The sequence below is a fragment of the Eulemur rufifrons genome, chromosome 5, assembly GCF_041146395.1.
Source record: "Eulemur rufifrons isolate Redbay chromosome 5, OSU_ERuf_1, whole genome shotgun sequence".
Lineage (NCBI taxonomy): Eukaryota > Metazoa > Chordata > Mammalia > Primates > Lemuridae > Eulemur > Eulemur rufifrons.
The window spans coordinates 20,730,252-20,749,345 of record NC_090987.1 but is presented as its reverse complement, the minus strand read 5'-3'; the positions used below and the strand labels follow the sequence as shown (position 1 = coordinate 20,749,345).

The 19,094-nt window shown below is 53.6% G+C and overlaps 1 protein-coding gene across 2 annotated transcripts in view; it reads left to right on the top strand.

The window, feature by feature from the left end:
- The window catches only part of CTIF (cap binding complex dependent translation initiation factor), a 266,261-nt gene that overhangs the window by 133,353 nt on the left and 113,814 nt on the right, over positions 1-19,094 (top strand). The gene's annotated exons all lie outside the window — the stretch shown is intronic.

The window sequence follows — 19,094 nt, the reverse complement described above, 5'->3', positions numbered from 1 at the left end:
GGCCCACTGTCACCACTGCCTCTTCCTGGGGGGGCAGGACCCAGGCTCTGCAGTTCAGGAGGAGAAATGCGCTCCCCACTGATCTAGGAGCAATAATGTCAGTCCCTAGGAATAGGACCTCGCTGGCTGCGTGTTTTGAGACATGGCCTCCAGGAGGCTCCCGGAGCTCACAAGTTAAAGGGTATCTGTCTTTCCTCCTCCCATCATTGTCCCTGGAGTTGTCCCTGGTGCGTGCCGGCTCTGCTGTCTCAAGCGACACACAGATCAGCAATGGCCCACGCTGCTGCTCCCAAATGCCTAAAGGAATCCAGTTAAACTAAGGCAGAGACCAGGATCTCTCTTGGGCCCAGAGTCCTGGGGGACAGCAAGGGGCCAGGAAAGATGTAGTGAAGCAGCCCTGGGTGGGAACAAGCAACCGAGATTGGGCATCCCGGGAATGTGTGCATTTATTGTCAAAAAGGCTTTCTTACAAGGAAAGGTCTTCAAGATGTATTTTAAGTGCAAAAATTCAGGTGCAGAACAATGTTTGTTGTGTGTGGCCATTTGTGCAAAAGGGGGAGTTAGAGCCTGTTTTTTTTTTTTTTTTTTTTTTTGCTTGAATGTGCATAAATTATTTCTGGATGGAAATACAAAAAAAGAAAGAACAAAAAGGTTTATGCCTAAGGAATTAAAATGAGGTGTTCATTCCTCTATAGGGAATTTACTCTTAGATAAAGGTGGTGGCTCATGGTCGTACCATTAGTGAACAGAGAATGTTCTCGTAGAGCCAAGGAACAGCCAGCTGCATCCCTTCCTCGGGGCACTGGGCGCTCCTGCTTTCATGGTGGGTGGGCTCTGGGGCTGACCTCTGCCCCTGATCCTACCTCTGGGTGCAGGCTCGGGACAAGCATTGGCAGGTGGTGGCCACAGCTCTCGGGCTTGGTGTAGGATTGGGCACCCAGAATGCCTTGTCATCCGCTGGTGGATTTAGTGGGTCTGGCACCAGTCACAGAGGACAGTAAATGTACACCTAGCTGGGAGGAAGGCAGCCTGGCTGAGAAATCAGAACCACCAGTCGTGAAAAGGGAAAACTGAGCAGGGAGAGTTGGACCAAGCCCTCGTCCTGCCCTGACCAGAGTGTGGTTAATTGTGCTGTGTGTGCTGCCTCTTTGCTGTGCAGCCTCACAGAGGCTACCTCCTGGCTTCTGGGTTCCCGGTGGAGGGAAGAAGTAGGGAGCACCCCTCAAGGAGAAATGGGGTTCACAGGGGCCTGGGGAGGTGTCAGGGAAAGCAGAGGCTTTATGTCCTCCCTCCCATGGCCCTGTGATCCTTGATGGCAGGGAGGGCCCAGAGCGTGTGTCTCAGAGGTGTGGAAGTCCCCAAGGTTCCCAATGAGAAGTCACCCTCTGACCTGCTTCTCCAGGCCCAGGCAGCGGCAGGCTGCTGCCCGGCGTCCAGGCCAGCCCACATGTCCGTTTCTGGGCCAGGTTTTCTCGCTCAGCTGGAGTCCCCTGGACGGTGGCACAGTGGCAGGCCTCCGGAAAGCAGCAGCCTGGCCCAGGAATGTGGGAAGAGGAGCACAGCACACAAGGACTGGGAAGCCGGACTTCCGCTGGGCCGCACTCGTGCTAGCAAATGCCCGGGTTAGGTCAGCACACCTCACAGAGGCCGTGGACCGGGCCCGGCTCCAACAAAAGGCAATAAAGATGATTAAAAGGGTGGAAAGTATGTCCTGTGAGGAGAGCTGGAGGGCTGCGGCCAGGGAACAGGAGGCCAGAGGGAAGGAACATATGGAAGACTGATAGGAGGGGCAGCTGCCTCCACCTCCACAGGGGCCCAAGCTGGAGGAAATCAGCTAAAAGGGTAGAAGAGTTTTCAGCTGGACCGAAGATGGACTCAAGGAGAGAACATCTTGACCCGCGGGGGCCCGGACTGCAGCTCAGGGCAGCAGATGGGAACTGAGTGAGCAGCGTGTGCTGGTCAGGGTGCTGCACCCTTCGTCCTGTATCGTGGACACAGCACCACCCATCACTCACCATAGCCTGGAGCTGTCCTGGAATCCCCAGGGGATGGGGACTTTCGAGAGAAGAGCAGGCAGCTGTTTCGGTTAAGGACCACATTGTCTGAAAGCAGGAGCCTCCTGAGTCCTTCTTGGGAAACCAGGTGATTCTGAAATTCAAAGAGCGGCTGCAGGAATGTTATCAGGTTTACCCCTAACCCTCCCAGCTGATGACTGATAGTAGTGGCTTTGCTAAGTGCCAAACCTTCATGTTTGACCTTGGTTGTTGACACTTTTGTACGGCAGGTTAACCTTCCTAATATTTGGGTTTAAACCACACCAAGAGGCCCTTGCATTCCCCGGGCACACCAGGTGTCAAAGGAGGAGGGCACCAGAATCAGGTTTGGTGGCCGATGGGCACAGCCGGAATCTGTGTCATGCCTCTCCCCTCCCCTATCATGTGAAGGGAAGTGGCCAGTTGGAACCCCATGGTGTCTCTGTGGCTCTCCTTGGTGCCCGCAGGAATATGTGGCCTTCCATCTCCTGCCCAGTGCCTGGAGTCGGTTTCCGATAGCTGCAGACTCCGTGCAGCCTAGGCGTGTAGCTGAAGTGGGCTTGTGTGACTTCCCACAGCCTGGAGCAGGGATTTGCAAAGGGGGGCCTAGAATCCTGGTCTTCTGGAGGTGTGCGTCCTATCCCAGTTCCAGCTGGACAGTCGGGGGCCGGGGGGGGGAGGGGGCGCGGTGCGGGTTGTGTGCCCTACTGCTTTTACTTTCCACTTGTTCAAATCTAAGGCTATTAGCAAGCTGAATAATGCAGCAGTGAAGGCATATACCTGGGAGTTAGGGGCTGGATGGGAATCCCACCGCCTCTGCTCACCAGCTCTGTGATCTGGGCAAATTACTTCATGTCTTGAAAGCTCTATTTTCTCTTCTGTGAAATGGGTCCACTAATTGGGAGGCTTAAATGAGCTATTAATGATTCTTGTAAAGCACCTAGAAATAGTCAGTGCCACCTACAGGTGGGCGGGGATCCGAGGTGCTCAGGAAACCTTTCCAGGTGAGTGTGGAGTGCAGGTGTGTGCAGTGAGGCTGGGCTTTGTCCCATGATCCAGGCAGCATTCCAGGTTTGCTTGTGACCCCAGAAAGCCTTGCTCTGCATTCCCTCCAGGGGCAGGGCGCCAGGATCAATTGTTCCTTCTCCCGGATCAGCCCTTAAAGCCCTGGCCCCACTGTCAGGGCCTCCCCGAGTCTGGGCAGGGAAGGAGGGGCCCCCCAGAGCAGGCATCTGCCCGCTCTGCCCCTACACTCCAGGGGCTGCTTCGGGGAAGTTGTGGATGTCCTTTTTCTGTTTTTCAGAAAAAAATTAAGCTCATGGACAGTTCAAACGTTTTCTCAAGAGTGTTCTTGAAATTTGAACAACTGGTAACCACTTGTTTATTTTTGGAAGCTAGTAGAAGACAGTTTGCTGATTTCAGACAAAATTGTTCATTTTGTGATATAAATGTACTAAACGAGTATTCCATGCGTTCCTCAAAGAGCAGCACGCCTTTAGATGCCCGGTCCCCACACAAGTTGGAGGGCTGTTGCTTGGAAGGGGGTCCGTTGAGGTTTGTACCCTCCCAGCATGCCGGGCAGAAGAGCGAGGTCCCTAGAGGGCTGAAGCGCCCTGGCCCACTGCCTGAGTTTACCTGAGTGAGGTCCCTCACCTGGGGGCGTGGTTCTCTGCTGCCCCCCCCACCCCACCCTGGCTCCATTTTGGGAGAGGAATACACCGAAGCAATGAATGGCTATTGTGGTCAGCGTCCCCTAGGAAGCAGACTTCGGGATGGGGATGCTTAAAAAGCAGGCAGGGGCTATTTAAGGAATGCCCTTGGGCTCCACACCCTGGTCAGGAGGAGGAGCAGCAGGACCCAGCAGAGAGCAGGTGACCTGCAGTGCATCTTGGAGAGGTCTGATCCTAGGCGGTTCTGAAGTTGGGGTGACTTTTTAGAGCTATCCCAAGATGGAATGGAGGGGCGGCTCTTCCTCCCCTCATGCCCATTGGTCATCAGGTAGAGTTTGCCCGGACTAGGGGTGTGACCCTGGGCTGGGCAGTGCTCGTCAGCCAGGGTGGTTTTCCTGGGGTGCTGGTGGCTGAGGCTGTCTGCACGGTACTTCCAGCGGTGGGTAGAGAGTCCTTCGTTCCAGAAGGGGCATCTGGGCAGTATGTCCTGACGAACACTACAGGGAAGCACTGTTTAACTCTCCTGCCAGGACGAATTGAGCTTTCCTCTGTGCTACAGAGAGCACCAAAAGCACAGGGGTGGCCCCTGCTCTCAAGGGCCTGAGGTGTAGCTTGCACAATGGCACTCTCGCTCCAGAATCCACCAGAACATTGAGCACGGTGGTGCAGCATCCACGTGTTAATAGGGAGGAGGCTCGGAGAAAGGAGCCATCCTGAGAGATGGTTCTGGAATGCTTCCTGGAGGAGGCGGGGATGGAACTACCAGCAAGACACCAGGAGGATTTGGAAGGGAGATGGGGGGTGTCGGGACGAGGGGAGCATGAACCCCACAGCTGCGCAGGCAGGCGTTGGAGCCAGAGATTCCCCACCTGCCAGGAGTCCCCCACGTGGCTCCTAGAAACAGAGCCAGAGGCCAGAGCTCAGCACGGCCACGACCCCCAGCCAAACTAGATAGAGAGGCAGGCTCCTGAGGACCCGGGCCCAGACTGGTAGCGGTCTCCACGGACCCTGCGGCTAATGGAGGCGTTAGCGGTCCATCGCACATGCCCATGCGGCCAGGGAGACGGGAGAGCCTTCTCTAAATTAATTTGTTTCATTGAGTGAGGTCTAGGAACGATTAATTTACTCCATGTGCAATGCAGATTGAAAGGAAGAAGAAAACAATACCTTGGCCATCCCAACTGGCGTCACATGGCTCCGCAGGGCGAGAGGCAGGGGAGCAAGCTGTAACCCTGGGGTGCAGGTTGGGCTGCACGCAGGACACTGCAGGGTGGTCACAGCCCACAGCAGCGCTTGCTGTCTCTGCCCTACAATCGACTGTGACTGTGGCCTTGGTGTCCTCTAATTGTAGAACCAATTAAGAATCTTGTCCCTCCCTTTCTTCCCCTGCCGACGTGTACCCAAACCCTCAGTGTCAGCCGTCAGATTTGAGTTCACAAGCTCTCTGTGACATCATCTAAGTCACTGATAAAAACAAACAGGACATTTGGAATTAGTGGTGATGGCTGTGCAACTTTGTGAATAGATTAAAAATCACTGAATTATATACTTTAAAGGGGTGAATTTTGTGGTATATGAATTATATCTCAATTAAAAAATTTTTTTTCAATGAATAGGGCAGGTCCCAGGATGAGGTGATATGGCAAGCCCCTTGACATACCTCTTCAATCTTGGTATTTGTAGGGTTCCCTAAATGTATCAGGCTAGTAACTTTCGGAAAAGGACATGGAATTGGTCTGGCAGCACTGGGTCTGTGTGAACCTGTGCTAGCTCTTAGCGATCACCTCTTTTCTTCTAAACCATCTGTTAGGGAATCTCTTTGGAAGAGATGTTATCTATATTTTTCTATAATAATTTTTGAAGATTAGATTACATATGCCTAGCTACAGTCTCCAGCACTTTTGTTGTATTATTCAGGGATTTCCAGAGAAACAGAACTAATAGGACATATTGATTGAGAGGGGAAGAGAGAGATTTATTATGGGAATTGGTTCCCAGGAGACCAAGAAGCCCCACAGGCTGCCCCCTGCGGCAAGCGGGAGAGCCTGGAAAGCCGGCGGGGTGGTCCGTTCCAAGCGCCAAGGCCGAGAGCCCGTGTGACAGTCAACATGCTGCGTGTGGCAGTAGGAGATGTTCAAGGGCAGGATAAGATGAATGTCCCAGCTCAAGAAGAGAGAGTGACTTCGCCCTTCCCTGCTTATTATGTTCGATTCAGGCCCTCCACAGATTGGGTGGCGCCCACCCGCGTTGGTGAGAGCAATCTTTGCTTGGTTTACTGATTCAAAGCATCCTCACAGACACACCCAGGAATGATGGTTCACCAGCTCTCTGGGCATCCCTTAGCCCAGTCAAGTTGACACATAACATTAGCCATTCCACCCGTTCTCCAGGATTGCTCAGACATGGTCAGGGACCGTTGATGACCTCATGTAAAGATTTCTCTTACCCTGACCAATACCGCCCCATCTCTCAGGCAAGAGCACCGTTACCCTCCTGTGACCTCCTCCCAGGCCCTGGGCGTCCTACAGATGCTCCAGCTGAGTCTGCCTTTTCCGAGCCAGCATGTGTTCTCTCGCGGAAGGCAAACTTGAAGTTGGCCAGGTCTGCTTTCTTGTAGCGACCTCTTAATTCTACATCATCTGCCCCATCAGCGGCCTCACACTTCACTCTGCCTTCTCACTCTAAATACGAAAATATAATTTTAGAGTTGTCATTGATATTCTTAGGCCCCACTGCTTGACTCTGCTCTGACGACCCCAGGCTTTGATGGTCATCCCTGGTTATGTGAAGCCCCTCATTCCATCCTGGGACGTACCTTACCCCTCCTTTGCACATCTGGGCTCATGGAGAGGGCCCTAGGGGACACCTATTGTCTTCTGAAACCCTTGTCCTTAAGTCACAGCTGCTGTCCAGAGCTTGCTGTTCCCTTTGGCACCTCAGATCACTCCACCAGTCATGGAGCTTCACCCACAGAGGTGACTAAGTCCCCAGATCTTGGCCATCAGGAACTGACCGGGAGAGTCCTGCATCTGTCCACCAGCTCATTCCCACGAGTTGTTATGTTGGCCTTTTGGGAAGTACAGTCGGTCTGCATTGCTCGTGGATTCCGTGTTTGCAAATTCGTCTACTTGCTAAAGTTATTTGTAACACCAGAGTCAATACTCGTGTTTTTGTGGCCATTCGTCGACATGCACAGGGCAGAGCAGTAAAAAATCTGAGTTGCCGACCTGCAGGATCCCAGCTGAGGTCCGACCAGGTGACACTCTGCTTTCTCGTTTCAGCTCTCAGGTTGTAAACAAGTATCCTTTTCATGATCTACTTAGTGCCGTGTCTTTCACATTTTTTGTACTTTTTTAGGTGAATTTGCTGTTCAAAATGGCCCCCAAGAATAGTGCTGAAGTGCTCTCTGCTATTCCCAAGTGCGAGGAGGCTGTTAATGTGCCTTGTAGAGAAAATGCGTGTTAGATAAGCTTCATTCAGGCCTGGGTTGGATGCCGTTGCTGTGAGCTCAGTGTTAACAAATCAACAGTGTATATTAAATAAGGAGTCTTATTTAAAATTAGCCTTTCCAGAAACACACATAAAACCAGCTTATGTATTGATCCCTGGGTGACAATGTTGTGACCAGAGGCTCACAGGAACCCAACCCTGTATGTCCCGTAGGAATCAGTGCTCGCTAATTCAGTGTTTGTGGCAACATTATAGAACATAACTATTGTAAATAACGAAAACCGACTGTGCTTACTGTTTAAAACAGGGTAGAGAGATGCTGAAGGTAAAGGAATATGTTATCAGCAACACGATTTTGGACCCGAATGATTGATCTTGCTCGCGTGGTGGCGGTAGCGGATTTGGGGGGTGAGACGGGGTCGGGGGTGGGGGGAAACACTTCCTCTCGTGGTTGTCGTCCTGCCTGGTTTCACTGAGCAGGCCACTGCGTCATTTGCACCATCCTGGGATGACACCATCGCTGAAGCCCCACAGATGGCTCAGCCCTGCAGTGACTGTCATTGCCACCCTGTCATCAGGAACCCGGGGACCGCGAGACAGATCCGTGCTCACATTGCCCACGGTTTGTCTTTCTATCCCAGCAAGGAAATTGCCCTCATTAAGTCCCTGCTAAAGATAGATAAGAAAATGGGACAGGCAAACCCCCACCTGGCAGGCAGCCCTGTCAAATTCTAAGCAAAATGAGTCAGATAGGAATTATTTTTAGGATCCTTCTCCTCCTCCCTCATGCACACCCCCAAGCAGCCTCTCTCTCTCTCTCTCTCTCTCTCTCTCTCTCTCGGAAAGAAGAGCAGCTCATTTCTTCAAGCCAGATGTCCAGGGCCATGTTTGATGGAAGTGAGTGAAGCCCCCGATGTACCCAGAGAAGACCCCAGGCTTTGTACAATGCAGCCGCCTCGCCCTGGGCAGAACGAGCTGCAGAGTGGGTCCCCATCGAGGCTGGCATGGCTTGCCTGTGAGGGAGGTAACTTCCCTGGGTCTCCCAGCTCAGGACTTCCTCTCGGCATCACATGTCACACTTCATGGGAATGTGAGGCCCTGGGGTCCCTCTCTCATCGGGACCCGTGTCCATGTGGGGGCCAAATGGGCACAAGAGGTGGCCTGTAGTTCATTTTGGCAGAGCCCCTGGGTGCTGGCTCTGCCCACCAGGCAGTGGGCATCTCCCAGTTCTGTGCCCACCACGGAAAAGCTGAGTGCTGCTCTTCCTTGGTCACACTCGTCCCCCTTTCCCCAGCTGTTAGAATGCAGTCAGACCCCTTAGCCCTAAATAGCAAAGAAGGCAGACCCAGGCAAGCAAGGTAACTGAAAAGGAGGTAGCGGGCACACGCTAGTGGCCTGGAGTGCCAACTAGGACACTGGCCCTGGGGAGACAAATGCCATCTCTACAGGGTCTGTGCCTGGATGGGATAGAGAAGGGACACCCCAGGAACCAGCCACCCAAGGTGGTTTAGTTGCGCCTCCCCGGAGATCTCACAAACACTAACTCCCAACCCCTTGTCCCTCACTGGGGGAGCCTCAAGTGACCTGGCCTGTGGCACCAAGTGGGTCCAGCCCTCCCTGGGGGCAATGTGGACAGTGGGCAGCCCAGACCCTGGGCCAGGCTCATGTGGCTTCAAGACCAGCTCATCTGTCATCAGCCAGGGGCTCTTGAGAACATAAGGACCCCAGACCAGCCATTTTTCTTACCGTCCCCAAGGACATGATGTGCAGCCCACAGGGATGCCATTAGATGACATGTGACGGCAGATACTAGTGGAGTCCTGATCCTGTGCCTGGCTCTGGGTCTGTCCTCAGAAACCGTGTGTCCCCTCTCCTTCCTGACATTCGCTCCTGGGACCCCTCCACCCTCAGCAGTGTGCAGGGAAGGCAAGGACGCTGGGCCAGGAGTTAGGCAAGCTCGGTTTTATCCTTGTGGTCTGGCCCAGAGCAATCCCCTTACACTTCAGGGGCCTACAGTTTTCTCAGCTATAAAATGGGGTTCTGATTCCAACTCTGAAGTGTATTGGAAAGAGTGCAAGGCTGAAGACTTCCCAGGAATATTCCATCCCTTAACCGTGGGATGGGTAGACAGAACTGAGCGGTACTGTAGAGGCTGGCCAGAGCGTTCAGTACACATAACCAGTGTCCCCTGTATCTTCAGCCCAGTCCGTGTGCTCTGTCCAGAAAGCTCCAGAAAGGCAGGTTGTGTCTGCTGCTCCTAGGCACATCTTTCCTCCCCTGGATCTGGTCCAGGTCTGCGTGCTGGCTCCCAGCCGTGCTGGGCAGGGCCCCCATACTCCTGGCCCTCTGCCCTCCGGAGATCAGACGCTGCATGGGACCACCTTACGCATAGCTGTAGCAGCTGTGCACCCCGCTGGTGCAGAGGGTCTTTGTGCTGGGCCCGCAGGCCAGCCTAGGCCATCCTCCGCCAAGCCTGGAAGTCACTCTCTGATTTCACAAGCACTTTCAGAGCACTCGCTGTGTCCAGGGCGCTGTCCTGAGCCTTTTACGAATATTAGCTCATACGATCTCGCTAACAACCCTAGGAAGGAGATACTGTTTTGATTTCCATTTTACAGATGAGGAAAGTAACTTGCCCAGAGAACTGAAGCAACCCAAGTGGTCTGGCTTTGGCGCTTGTGCTCCTAACTGACTCTCTGCTGGGAGACTTCTCTGCTGTCTCTCCTCCACGTACTCACCTCCCCTCTGCCCACCCTCCTCCCTTCTCCGTATACCACCCAACCACCCACCTGATTAACTCATGCACTTGGAGTTTTAAAGACAGTATAGTCCTCTTTGGGTGAGGGGGCTCCCATTTCCAAATGGGCTGGGGGAGGGCTACGGCATCATTCAAAGGAGTGAATGAAATGAATGGTGAGATTTCAGATGGGACCCCTAGACCGGGCTGCCCACCCTCCTGCCTTCTCTGCGCCTGCACTAGGTCAGTCCTGCCCTGTCCTTCCCCTGTCCAGATGATTCATGAGTAGACATATTTAGGAAGTCCTTGAAACAGACCAGGGATCTCCCAGGTTACGGGGACCCCACCCGGTAGGCACCCAGAGGGAGGGTGGCGTGAGTTCCAGAGTGGTGGGCAGCTCTCAGGGGAGGGCCGTGTGGCTGGGGGTGGGCTCCCTCCAGCTGTCGGCTCCCCCCGTCTCAGGAGGACAAGCCCAGGGCACGGGGGTGTCTTCCACTCCCCAGGGTTCCCCGGCAGTGATGGGGGCACAGGTTTTAAAAACACCAAGGAGCCTTCCTGCCTGGGTCAGCGTTTACCCTGAGCTCCGAGAGTTATTTCTGAGTCTTCCCAGTAATTTAATTTTAGCCATTTATTCCAATGTGTGTGTTTGGGGGAAGCCGAGGTGGCCTCTATTATGGTTTGGAGTATTTTGGGAAGTCCTTGTTTCCAGAAGTGATGCAGGGGCTCAATTAGGCAAGACACCAGCAAACAGAACTAAAATGACTCAAGAAGATGGCCCTCAGGTCCCCAGAGGTGATGTCCGTACTTGGCCCTTGGTGGGGGAGAAATTAAGATGAAGGTGTCCTCTGGGTGCCCAGCGTGGTCATCTCCGGAGTGGCAGCCTGTGCCACATTCTCAGCTCCCTGAGCACCTGCGGGAACGCCCTCAATGCCCTGCTACCTGGGGGCTGGGCGGAGCTGCCCGTGCTCTCCAGATACGCCTGGAGAGACAGACAGAGACACGGACAGCTCAGGCACCAGCAGGAGACAGGCCCAGACCAGTGGCAGGCTCTGCAGGCCCACCGTGTAGGTGGACACTCACACTCACCTGCAAGTCGTGGGGAGGAATCACTAGGCAGCTTCTGGCCTTTCAAACAGGCCTTCAGAACCCCTCCCAGTGCCCCTCCCTGACCCCGGTGCTCCCTGCGGACACAGCCTGTGCCACCTGCCCTCGGCCCCTGTCCCCACCTCCTCTCCCCACGCTGTCCTTGCTCACTGTCTTCTCCAGACCCCAGTCTTCTCTGGGTTCCTTGAACAGCCCCGGCTACTCCTGTCCCTACGCTGGCCAGCCCCTGTGCCTCAGGCCCGTGTCACCCGACTCTTGCTCTCGCTGACCTTCCCTACAGCTGCTGGGGCAGGTCAGGCCTGGCGCAGACTGAGAGAGCTTTCCCTGCCCCACGTGAGCACCCTGGCCTACCTGGAGCAGGTGCAGCTGCTGAGGGATTCAGTGTTCGGGACACTCATCCCTTGTCTGGGATGGGGAGCCCCCGGATCCCGAGTCACCTCCAGCATTGTCGGCACCAACACCCCTCCCTCCCGCAGGAGTGCGACTGCCCTCGAGTCGACTTTGAACTGTCTCTTTCAGCTTCAAGGGGAGGATTTGGTGGACAAAGGATCTAATTTCAGGCTTATGGCTTGCCGGGGCTGATACTGAACTTGGGAAGAGACGTGTGTGGACTTGCAACAAAGGTGGGAAATGTGTTTAGAAAGAAGAACACGTGATATGGGACCGTGTGCAGGTTTGATCTGGTGGCCTGTGTGGCCGGCAAACACGTGTTCCAGGTTGGCTCTGCGTGTCCGGGAGCAGATGGCTCAGCCCGTTCACCCTGAGCAGGACGCCTGGCACCTTTGAGCCGAGAGCTGCAGCCGTGGCGCAGAGGCTGGGTGGGCGCCGGGGCAGGATCCTGACTTTGCCCTGGTGATGTGGAGGGTTGAGCATGCTCGGTCAGGAGTGGAGCGGTGCTCACAAAGGCTGTCCCAATTCCTGTCCCACTGCCCCTCCTAGGACAGCAGGGGAGTCTCCGCACACTTGCCTGGCCAAGCCCCAGCATATGTTGTCTGAGCCATTGAGGAAAACCATCTCTGCCTCCTCGCCCACCTTTTGGTGAGGATGAGGATGAGCTCCCACCACCCTGTCCTCTCAAGCAGCTCCCTGTGCCCCACATTTACTGCTCCTGCATCCCATCTTGTGTAGTAGGGTGTCAGCGGTTAATCAGGCCTTAGCATGGGTAACCCAGGGCAGGTCACTTTGCATTTTCAATCGAGCCTTCCATGACTACTGAGAGTTAAGAGAATAATCTAGTTTCTGGCACACTGAGAAGCTCCCATGTGTGGTTTGGCCAGTGGGGCGGGGTGGGGGGTGGGTCATGTTTTTTGAAGGCAGGATTTTTAGCTCCTAAAAGCCCACAACATCCCAGTCGAGGCAAACACCCGAGTTGCCTCTACCTTCATCACCTGGGAGTCACAGAACACGAGCCACTGCAGAGCCCACCTTCTAGCAAATGTGTCGGTGGCCCCTTGAATGTGCTGAGTTGTCTGGACTCGGTCTGAGTCCTGTTACTACATGTATAGCTTCCAGGCATCCCCTCACCTCTCTGAGGCATGTTTCCCACCTGAGACATAGGACATCTACCATGTAAGAGTGTTCTGCAGTTCAAACAATGCTCAGAAAGCAGGTAAAATGCCAAAGGCTATGCAAACATGAGAACTTACTGCCTTTATTTGTGTTTGAATTATACACATTTGTGTTTACAGTTTTGTGAGTGTGTGTGTGTATATATATATGTGTGTGTTTGTGATTGCTTTAGGGACTCTGCCAGTCATTTCCAATGATGGTTTGCTGGAACTGGAACTTGGTCTGCACATTCGTACTGGTTAGCTATTGCTGCATAACAAATTACTCCAAAACTCAGACCTTAAAACAATTATTTATTATCTTGCACAGTTTCCATGGGCCAGGATTCCAGGAGCAGCCCAACAGGGTAGTTCTGGCTCAGGGTCTCTCTTGAGATTGTGGTCAAGCTGTCGGCTGGGGACGCAGGCTGCTGCACGGGGCAGGAGAAGGCTGGAGTAGTTGGAGAACTGCTTCCGAGCTCACCCACAAGGTTGTTGGCAGGTCTGAGTTCCTCACTAGCTGTAGGTCATAGGTTGTGCCTCTTCATGGGGCTGCTCATGACATAGCAGCTCACTTGTCCCAGAGGATGATCCAAAAGAGAGACAGACAGCCAGTCAGGCAGACAGACAGACGCCAAGCTGGAAGCTGCAGTGCTTTTTAACAACCTAATCTTGGAAGAGCCACACCATCACTTCTGCCATATCCTGTTGGTCACACAGACTAACCTTGGTACGACGTGGGTGGGGACTGTACGAGGGTGTGAATTCCAGGAGGTGAGGCTCACTGGGGACTGTCTTGGAGGCTGTCACAGCCCCGCTCTTGCCTCCAGTGATTCACATCCCTCCTACGTACAGAGTACACTCAGCCTCCCGTGTCTCATTTGTGTCCAGAACCTCTTCCTCTAGACCATGCTGGGATGCAGAGGGGGCTCTTGGGGTGCAGTTCCTGCTTGACCTGTAGGCCTGTGGTTTAAGGGGGCAAGTTCACTCCTCTCCCCACGCCCCCACTGACACACACACATACAACTGTGGGACTGGCGTAGGGTAGCTGCCCCAGACACACTTACTCAAGAAGGGGCAAAACTCGAAACACATAGAAATCATTGGTCCACAGCCATGCTGGAGCCGCCAGGCCAATGTTGGAAGTTCCTTGATGAGAAGTCGGTCCTATTCCTGCCCAGGAGTTGCTCTGTGTGGCTCTGGTCTCCTCCCTCTGCCTTCAGGGTCTCTCATGAAATTCCAGTCAAGTCATTGGCCCGGTGAATCCTCTGGGCTCTTGGTTCTGCCTCTGAGTCATCCTTTCTTTTCTATGGAAGGTGTCATGTGTTTGCGGCTGATCCGTTTCACAGCGAGCTTCCTGCTGGTAGCACATGGACGGTCCAACAGTTTCTTTTCATTTGGTCCAGTCCGCGTCCCTTCCAGCCCCGGTTGTCAATGTTTCCACTGATATGATTCTTCAAAAAACTTTATGGGTCTTCTGTGAATCCTGCTGAATCTGTTCCACTAAATAAAAGCCCACCCACACCTCTCTCCAAGACCATCCCTTCTCTGCTTTGGGCTTCAGCTGGGGGACAGTGCCCTTGAGCTCCTTAGAAGCTCTGTGGTTTGATTGCGAAGATCTTTAAAATCCCTCCAAATCTTTACAGAGCTCTTTCTCCGACTGGATAACACTCTGAGGCACCGCTTTGATCTCGCTAAGATCTCGACAAGGAGTTTAAAGCCACACCCTCAGCCTCATCTTTGGCCCGTGCTTTCCTGAGAGTGCTTGGATTTGATCTTTGCTCAGAAGTCATGCCCTCACTTAGCAGCATTTGCCATCTGGAAAGTCTGGGAATCTTCAAAACGTAGCAAGTCCTGGTTTCTTCATTTTAACAGTCCCTCTTTTAACTTGTCCCCCTCTCTTGTCATATTTTACTACACCCAGCAAGAAAAAAGCAGGCAGCCCCTACAGCACTCAGGCTAAGCTCAGCTGAGCACTCAGCACTCAGCTAAGAGATCTCTTAGCTAGATGGTGGGAGTCATTAGGTACATTCGCTATTTCTCACATAACTATAGGACACAATGTTGCTAAACATCCTGCTGCTAAGGAACAAGAATCCCCCTCCTCCAGTTCCCAATAACACGCTTCTCACTTCCCTTAAAGCCCTCACTAGCAGGCTCCTCAAAGTCCACATTGCTACCAATGGTCTCTGCAGGGCGCTTAGGTTCTCACTAACACTCACCTCAAAACCCTCCTGGCCCCTGCCCAGTTCCGAAGCCATCCCACATTTTACAGTTTTAGAGCCATCCCACTTCCAAGTACCAAAAATTGTATGGGTGATCTCTTGCTGGGTAGCCCAAAATGTAGCGGCTTAAAACAACAAGCATGTATCATCTCATGCAGTGTCTTGAGGGTCAGGAACCCTGAGGCGATTTAGCTGGGCAGTCCTGGCTCGGGGTCTCCCGTCAGATTGCAGTCAGGGGGTTGGCCAGGGTTGCAGTCACGGGAGACTTGATTCAGACAGGACGGGAAGAGCCACTTCCAAGCTGGCTGACGTGGTTGCTGGCAGGCCGTGATTCCTCACTGGTTGCTGGCTGGAAGCTTTGCTTCCATGCAATGTGGGCCTCTCTGTAGGGTGCTCTTGACAGAGAGCGTGGTAGAGAGAGAGAGAGAGAGAGAGAGGCTGCTGGGGCTTTTGTATCCTAATCTCAAAAGGGGTGTACCGTCCCTTCCACCATGTTCTGTTGGCCACACAGACTAACCGTGGGACAGTGTGGGACGGAACTGCACAGGGGTGTAAATGCCAGGGGTGGGGACCATTGGAGCTGCCATTATCTGTTTTGAGTTCCTGGATCATTCATTGCTCCCCTCCCCCTTTATTTTTATTTATTTTTTTTAATTTCAGAATATTATGGGGGTACAAACATTTTGGTTCCATATATTGCCTTTGCATCACCCAAGCCAGAGCTACAAGCGTGCCCATCCCCCAGACAGTGCGCTCCACACCCATCAGTTACGAATTCACCCGTCCCCTCCACCCCCTCCCACCTGCCTGGCACCCAATGAGTGTTACTTCCATGTGTGCACCTAAGTGTTGATCAGTTAGTACCAATTTGATGGTGAGTACATGTGGTGCTTGTTTTTCCATTCTTGTGATACTTCACTTCCAAGAATGGGCTACAGCTCCAACCTGGACAATACAAGAGGTGCTAGTTCACCACTGTTTTTTATGGTTAAGTAGCACTCCACGCTTGGTGAAACCTACCAATAGCTTTGAATGGGTTGAGGATTTTTGTGTTCTGGTTCAACATCACACCTTTCCAAGAATCCCCTCCTTACCCTGTCCTCTCCTCTGTACATCCGCCCCCCCATCCATGGCCTTCTTCCCAGTGGAGCATGAGTTAGAATATTTCCTCCCTGGGGAAGGTTGGAAGGCAGAGGATGCTGTTGCCTGAGCTTTGGAACATACCTGTCTCCCAGAGGGTCCAGCAGGTAGTTCCAGGAGAAGGGAACTTTCTGAGATACACATCTACCCCCCACATCCCCACACACAGACTCACACTCACACATATAATTATTTTCCCTTAAACTCTATAATCTCAATGATTATGAAAGGTTGGGCTTTAATTGGAAGCATATTGAAATACTTGAATCTGTCAGACACAGACAGGGAGGGCTTCCTTGGGTAGGTAGGGAAAAAAGCACAAGTATTAATAACACAAATAAAGATATCTTACCCAGCCTTTCTCATAGCGTCCCCGCAGTGGGCCCCGGGGGCAGGTAGGACAAGTGCTAGTGTCCCCATTAGAAGAGTGGGGTAGGTGAGTCTCAGAGAGGCTACATGATGTTCTCAAGGCCTTGCAGAGCTGAGGCTGGTCGCAGACACCAGGACATCCACAGGGTTCTGGGACATGGGCCCTGTGCAGGGGGCACGCACTTCTTTTCCACCCACTGGAGGATCGGTGGTGGTCTGGAGCTGTCTGCCTGTCTGGAGAGGGTGATCCTGCCTAGGATAGAAGACCAGATATCATAGGAGTTCAGGGTTCTGGTAGAGGAGAGAGTCCCTCAGGACTGGGAGTGTTTGGGGGGTGTGATGAAAGATGGTGGAGCACATTTCGAGGGCATCCTGGGAGGAGTACCCAGGCTGTCTCCCAGTGGAGTTGCTGGAATGAGCAGGGATGGCCCCCTTTGTCTACAGCCATGCCGCCTCGTAAAGTTGCCACCTGCCACCTGTGTGATCTATGCTCATTAACATTAAATGAAGTTACTGTTTCAGGGCTCCCGTCAGGCTTGCCACGTTTCAAGACTGGGCGCATGTGGCGAGTGGCCACCGCAGTGGATACTGTAGGACATTTCCATCATAGCAGAAGTTCCATCAGATGGCCCAGCTCTGCAGACACTGTGCTGGCCTAGAGAGCCAGGCGCAGGGCGGTTACGGGAGGAGAGAAGAGTGGAGAATAGTCTGGGGGGGGCTCTGAGGAGGGAGAGAATTCCTGAGGATGGGAAGGATACGCTGAGCAAGAGAAGGGGTGCCCAGGAAAGGGTCACTGCTCTTGAGCTGCAGCTGGGAGTGCGCACACCCTGCTGGGATCCAAAGCCCACGAGGGCCACCTCCCGCGGTGCCTTCACTCAGAAGCTCCAGGCCCACTCTGTGGGCCACCAGGACCCCTGAGAGCTGTGCAGCCTCCCCCTGGCCTGATGGGCGGCACTGAGGGTTGAGTACAGAGCTGTAATTGTGGGCGATGGATCCAGGACAAATCTTTTGGAACAGGGAGTTTCCGAAGAAGGGAGAGGTCCCCGTCCTCCCACCCACACCCACCATCGCCTCTGTGACCATATCCCCTGCTCTCTCCACTCGAACAGAGCTCCATTAACCCTCTCATGCCTGGAGAGGTCTGTGCACAAACCGTGTCGCCTGCAGTGTGTTCCCAGTGTCCACCCAGCTCAGCTCAGGGACATAAGGGCCTGGTTGGTTTGTGGTAAGGGAAGGGGTGTGTGGACGGGTGATGTTTCTTCAAACAAAACCTTATGTGGAAACTAACCATATATAGCAATCAAAGAAGACCTCCTTAGTTTTAACCAGGTTGGGGCCAAAACCCCAACTGCCCCTACCACAGTGACTTTGTTCTGACTTACTACAATAGTAATTATTGGAGCTACCCTTTATGGAGCATTCTGTCTGGGTTAAGGATCAGCTAGCTTTTCTGCAAAGGACCAGGCAGAATCTGTTAGGCTCTGCGGGGATGGGGTCTCTGTCCTAACTACTCAGCTCTGCCATGGTAGCACAGAAGCAGCCGCAGACAACACATAAATGGATGAAAGTGCTGTGTTCCAATAAAACTTTATTTACATAAACAGGTGGTGGCTGGCTTTGGCTGGCCATCCCTGATCTGGATTATCACAGATGCTCCAGCAACCCCACAGAGAATGAAATTTCCATTCCCACCTGACAGCTGAGGAGACCCAGGTGCGGCAGTGTGAAGTCACCTGTCCGCTGTGCTCACGAGCCCTTTGAGGCAGAGCCAGGCCTGTCTGAGCAGAGCTCAGGTTCCCTGGGGGACATTTTGATGTGGAGGCTGCAGAAGGCCTTGCCAGGTGCTGCCATGGGAGATCGCAGGATTTGGGGTACCTGGAAATGGCCAGTGATGCCTAAGCGGCAGCAACAGAATGGGAAGGTTATAGGAAAAATAGAAGGCATGTTTCCCTGCCTTCCCTGGAGAAGGGGGAGGGGCGGGAGGCCAGCAGGGCAGTGCCCAGGCAGGAGGCAGGTCTCGCCTCGGCGACAGGGCTAGCCAGCCCAGACGCTGCCCCGCATGGAACTCTCTGGAGTCTGCCACAAGGCAGCCACTGCCCCCAGCTTCCCCCGGAGGAGCTGCTGCAAAGCCACCCCCTTCAGTGGGGGCCGATCTCTAAGTCCACAGCCTGAAGCCCAAAGCATCCTCAGGTATAAGAGGTCTCTTCCTTGCTCTTGGCGCCTGTCCTTCCCCAGCTCCTTCCAGACATAGTCTTCCCTCCTCGAGTTCTTTAGGACCGCAGCATTGCCGTCCTCCAGGCAAGATGGCCCAGCCAGCGTGGCTCTGTTCTTGTGCACCCTCCACCCGTCCCCAGATGTGCCATGGAGGGACTGGGCTGCCTGGCTCCGGCCAGGGTCCCCGTCTGGTGTGCATGCAGGAAGAGGCACCCACTGGTGTGAGCAGGTCTCAGGGTTTTATTCATTTGTGCCCTCACTGGAGGCCACGGTGTACTCTCCATAGACATTTGATCTACACCATCATCAGAAGAAGAAGAACAAGAAGGAACGTTATCTTGAGAGGCAGGAGGGGCCTTGTTGCCTGAACTTCATCACTCGTGTGTGCCTGTTTGGGTTAAAAATCCACATTCTCTGTGGTCCCCTCCAAAGTGTAGCTGCCCTGGGGGAGGTGTTACCCCAAGGCACAGGGGATACGTCTGTGATGACTTGATCAAGTTTGTGGATTATAGATAAGGGACAGAGGACAAGAGGGGCTGAGAGGGAAGTGGGGGAGGTGGCAGTGAAGTGCAGATCAAGCTCGGTCCCCAAAGCTGGTGCCTCAG